Source organism: Amblyomma maculatum, chromosome 8 (genome assembly GCF_055883805.1).
Source record: "Amblyomma maculatum isolate TAMU_Amacu chromosome 8, ASM5588380v1, whole genome shotgun sequence".
NCBI lineage: Eukaryota > Metazoa > Arthropoda > Arachnida > Ixodida > Ixodidae > Amblyomma > Amblyomma maculatum.
In genome coordinates, this window is record NC_139351.1 from 125499409 (window position 1) to 125505408 (window position 6000).

A 6000-nucleotide genomic window follows, 5' to 3' on the forward strand; every position below is an offset into this window, starting at 1 on the left:
AAAAAAAAAGAAAAAAGGATACGCCCAGTTTGGTCGAGAGTATCGAGCCCGCAACCTCGTCGGGATCAGTGTCTCATAGCTGGCATAAGGCTCAGCCTCAGATGTCATTTTTCGTCTAAAAAAAAAAAAAAAAAAAAAGAAAAAAAACGGTGAGAGAAGAGTGCAAAATCGAAAGGCTAATTTCACTGCGCGCCGAGGCTACGTGAAGAGAACAAGTCGCTATTACAATGGCTAATGAATAATTGCAGCGCAAAACTTCAAGCGCCCAGTTTCGTTGGACTGCGGCATAAATAACGAGTGTGAAACGCCTGCGGTCCTTCGGTGTAGGGGCCGGGAACAATTACGGCCGCATTAGCGCGCCTCGGGGATCAGCCGAACATATAATGCACGATCCCGCAAGGTCGTTTACGGCAACACCACACGCGCGCAAGGAGCAATATTGCATAGCGGCCCGGCCGTTAAGTGATACGAAAGGCTCGCTCAACGCTGCCCCATCACCCACAGCGTCCGAATCAGATGCAGGAGGTTTTTTTCTTTGTTTCGAGCTCTCATTAAAGATGGCGGCGCAACGGCGGAGGTGAAAAGGCGATCGCGCGGGTACATGCTACGTGACCGCCAGACCAAAAAGGTTGCGGGTGAAAGGGGGCTTTGCGAGCGACGCTTGCCCCCTATAATAACAACACCGCCACTCTTCTCGCAGGACAGGCGAATTAACATATAAAGAAACGAATCAAGGCCAGCGCTATCCTCGCCCCCCCCCCCCCCCCCCCCCCTCCGATCCGTATCGTTAATCAGAAAAAGTGGTCACACTTGAGCAAAGGAAGGGTCCTTCATGTATACGTGCGTATAGGAGGCGTCTGACTTGGTAGGTTCCGGAGAGAGAGAGAGAGAGAGAGAGAGAGAGAGAGAGAGAGAGAGAGAGAGAGAGAACAAAATGGAACTGGAAAGACTGGAAGCGAAACGAAAACACTTATCCGCGGACTGTAGCTTACGCGCTTTGCCAAGATCGACGGCCAGGCTGTAATCATAGTGTTATTATTTAGTTTTAAAAATGTCGCAAGCCCCCCCCCCCCCCCCCCCCCCCCCCCCCCCCCCCCCCCCCACGGTGGGAGTGAGTTCCACTTTGTGGACCAGCAGGAGTATGGGAGTATGGCGTTTACGCGGAGAGATGCGTAGCCATGAGACGGTGTGGAGAGAGCGGTAATTGCATTGTCCGTGGCCCGCGGAAGTAAGCTCGCAACTTCGATATCGGCTGCGACTACTTTTACTCAAGCCGGGAGCGCGCCAGGGGCTTAATCGCGTGTGACCGCCATCACGGACGTCGGGTTAATAAATACATGCTTTTTTTTTTTTTTTTTTTTTTTTTTTTTACTGGTGCCGGATGGCGAGTAATGAGACTGGTATGCCACCGTCGGCCTACGTACAGGAGGAAACGAGGGTATATAACGTCACTGTCGATGCATAGGGTGTCCAACAGCCATAGCCCACTTGTGTTAGTTCTAAAGGGTGCCGTTCGCTGGCACCAAAAAACCGAGGAGTTTACTATGCCCGAATGAAGCTTGATGATCACAGAGAGCTACGTTCTGTGCAGGGATCGTTGAAAGGTTAAGAAAGTGGAAATACGTTTACGTCCAAGTTACATAAGGGCTACATTTTCGCCTCTTTGAACGATGCCTCCGAATAATAAGTTAGAAAAAGGCTTGGTTTGGTTTGTGGTGTTTAACGTCCCAAAGCAGCTCAGGCTATAAGAGACGCCGTAGTGGAGGGCTCCGTAAATTTCGACCACATGGGGTGCTTTAACGTGCACTGACATCGCACAGCACACGGGCGCCTTGCTTTTCACCTCTGTCGAAAAGCGGCCGCCGAGGCCGGGATTCAATCCCGCATTCTTGGGCGCGAAAGCCGAGCGCCCTAACCATTGCGCCACCCCGGCGGGTCTTAGAAAAAGGCATGATTGTTATGGCGCGAAGTCCCTATGGTTACATTGGAGTGTAGAACGAGGTATACACACTCTAAACATAAATAAGCTAATAAGGGAGTAAAACGGGAGTGACATTCCCTCTAGCGTATTCCCTTATAGGGGCACGCGGTATTCTCTCAAAGCCCTTAGGATATATTTGCACCGCGAAATGTACGGAATGCTATACTTTGGCAATAGAAGCATTTTCCCTTCTTAAATAATGCTTATTTGATGTAATTAGCAATGAAAGAAAGCTTTTAACAACCGCATCGGAAGTCGTGACGCTAGCAATTAGCATAGAAAAACCTAATTTACAATACAGTAATTGCTAGAAATTCGTTTAACCTCAAGTGAGAATTGGTTTCCAATTGCTTATTGATTAAAATCTGCCCCAAAAGTAAACCCACCAAGGGATTCAGGAGCAGCCTCAGTTCGCTAGCCAAAGTTTCGACAAGTGTGCTTGTATTCTTCTAGGCCCATACAAAGATAAGTCCACTTGTGCAAACGTTGTCCGTACCTGAACACTTGTTTGGTTTCGTTTGATCTAATGGTACACTGTTACAGGTAGATAAGGTGCGTAACTGGACTATAGATCCCACCTGTGAAAAGAATACACGTGATTACAATATTGGCTCTGATTCCAAGCGTCTGAAACATTAATGCGATAGTATTATGATGGTTATATTAACGACAATCCGGCGGCCGACGTTTGTAAACGGTTCGACGTCATGCATTGAGTGAGACTAGCAGGTGTGGGGGAGTTCAGAAAACTGGTGGAAGTAAAAAAAAAAAAGGGGGGGGGGTCACTTGGAATTGGAAATAGAATTAGAAATATAATTTAAATTAGCATTAGAATTAAAATCGAAATTGGAATTTAACTTGAAATGAATATATCGGAATTCAAAAAATCTACGCAAGTGCAGAGGGGTGAATGCGAATTGAAATAGAATCGAAATGAAATATAAAATTGAAATTACAAATTTATTTAAAACTAGACTTGGATTTGAAATTAAGATCAAGATTAGAATACGCAAACCGAGATTGAAGATCGATTTCAATTAAACTTGATAATGTAGAAGGAGTGAGTGAGTGAGATGACTATTTACACCGACATGGACCTCGGGGCAGGGGCTCAGCCAGCGGGAGGGTCTCCTTGCCGACTCTCCTGCGCCGTGGCCGCAGAGAAGGTCTTGGAGTAAGCCTCCTCCGCCAGGCGTAGGACGATCTTTTGTTCATCCACATTTGGGCTGCAGATGTAAGTCAGTTCAGTTCAGGCGTTCAGTCGTGTCCGACTCTTCGTGACCCTATGGACCATGTCACGCCACGCTTTCCGGTCTCTCACTATCTTCTTAACATCACATAGCTTCATCTGCAATGCCTCGAGAATGCCATCTAACCATCGCGTTCGCTGCCTACCCCTTCTCCGGCGACCCTCAACCTTTCCCAACATCAAATCTTTCTCCAGCGACTCCTCTCTTCTCATGCAGATGTAAGACCCCCAGGTAATTTGATCAAGGTGATCAGTTTCTTTAGCTCCCGGAGAATCGGGGCATTGCCAGATTAGGTGATTTTGACTCAGAGGTACGTTGCAGAGATTGCAAGAAGGAGTGGGACGAATCGGGGCGGAAGGAATTCGAAATAGAGTCAAAAATTGAAAGACATGTGAATTTTTTTTTCAATGCAAACGATTCCTCATCGCCATGTACAAAACCAGTTCAACACAAATCACCGAGAAATTACATCCCAAAGCATTTCCCTCCGCCTCAATCGCATTCACCGCTTTGTGAATTTTTAGGCGAAAGCCTTTCTTGCCACATGCGGGGTGCGTACAGAAAGTGTGAGAAGAAAACGTAACCACAAAGCGTCCTTCGCATTGGCACTTAAGGAAAAAAATTTGAGAGCACTGTGGAATCTACACTGCAGAAATGCGAAAGCTGGAGTTTTGATGCTGCATACGGTGCATTACGTTTGCTCTCATCATTATTATCAACTAAATGCACCGCCATTATCAATGCTACTGTTATACAGCTGTATAACGTCATAACACCTGTGGCGCTCCTGGCGGAGAGAGCGGGAGTTAGGCCGCCGTTCATGCGCACCGCCGTCTCTCACGGACGGCGCGAGTTGGTAGCCCAGATGATGATGATGGTAACAACTTTATTTTTCCACCAGATAAGGAGGCCCCCAATTCCCGCCCCCGGCACTCAGGCCTAAGGGACGGGAGCAGAGACCTCCGCGATCAGAAGCAAGCAAAATCACCGAGGTCGTTCCAAGGTCAAGCGTGGAAACGAGGACTTTCGCGCCAGAAACGACTCCTTTCCGAGGCTGGAGGAGACTACCGAAGGGCGACAGCTGCGCGGCCGGTCGAGTTCCAGCTCCAGGGGGCGTTCTGGATCCAGACGCAGCTGGAGATCGAGTTCCAGGGACCCGGAGAACCCGTGGACTAAGAAGCGGAGCCTGAGCAGGGACCGTAAAAATGTAAGCTTTGAGAGTGGGGCTTCCCAGGCAAATGATAAGAAGGACGAGGAGATCTATAAATTAAGGAAAGAAGTTGGGGAGCTTAAAGATATTGATAAGCTCACTCAAGAGTTGCATAGACCAAAAGGGCAAGCGCGTACTGGGTCCCTCTCCCCCATAGAGCGCCACCGAAATTGGTATCGAAACCAACTGCCCTGGCCCCTAAGGCTGCGACTTCCACGCACCCTGCGGCACCGGAGGAGGGAAATATGATTGTAGAATCGGCGAGACCGCCCCAAATGAAGCGCAAAGGGGATGACGCTGATCCATTGGTGGCACTAGAAAGAAGATTAGAAGCCAAAATCGAAGCTAAATTTGAATCTTTCATGACCCAAATTATGGGAGCAATAAACCAAATTCAAAGCCAGATCCAAACCCTTACGGGCGAAGCACAACTTTAAAGGGCAGAATTAGTTGCCATCGGAAAATGGCAGCAAAAAGCTGAGGAAAAATTTCCAACGTTTCCAACGCAAGCCTGCGTTATTGCAACAGTACTTGACGCTATTAGATGAGAAACCACTAGCTATAGCCCTGCAAGAGACGGGTAAAGCAGCAAAACTCTCGGGATACCAATCTTTTTCAAGTGACAAAGGTGAGAAATCTCGCGTCACAACATTGGTCGCCCAGCTTTGAGGCGTGACGTCATAACACCTGTGGCGCTCCTGGCGGAGAGAGCGGGAGTTAGGCCGCCGTTCATGCGCACCGCCGTCTCTCACGGACGGCGCAAGTTGGTCGCCCAGCTTTGAGGCGTGACGTCACACAAAGGTCATGCGAAAGGTGATTTCATGTGCACCGCCGTCGCACCGCAAAGGCTTGAAAGTGAAAGTAGTATTGTTTTCGCAATAAAAACTGTCTCCACCGGCAATGGAACCACTTTCCCTCCGATCCCCAGCCGAGCGCGCAAAACCACTGCGCCACGCCAGGCTCGTGAGAAACAGGTAGTCTAGCATGAGGATAATAGCGATGACAAGGAGATGCAGTTTGTGATAATGATGATGATGACAGTAGCGATGATAATGACGCTGCAGTTAGCGTAGCCACTGTAGTTAGTGATAATGGTATTGACAATAGTAGCAACGGCAATTACGGTACATTTACTTTATAACGATGATAGTATACAACAGTGACAATGATGATGATAGTACCCCAATGGCGATGATGATGATGATGATAGTGAAAATTGTCCTTAAAATGTGTGGCTTTCGACATTTCCGCTCTTGAGCGGAGTTAAGCATAGTCCTGCATTTTTTTTGCTGTTGGTTGCACGGTGTAACTACATGTCACAAAATACCAAAACTAAAAAGAAAGGCGGCAGCAGTCCTTTGGGCACACCATTTTGAAGCAGAACGTGCTTACACCGATGGCCGGCCAGAAAACGCCCCTGAGTCATTTTATTATGCCCGCGCCTTCCGATTGGTGCCAACTACGTTCCGCATGTGGCTTACCCCGGTAACATATATAACCAGCGTCCACTGCAACCCGTCCGGGTTGTCGAATTCTACGCAAAGAGAACATGTTTTCAT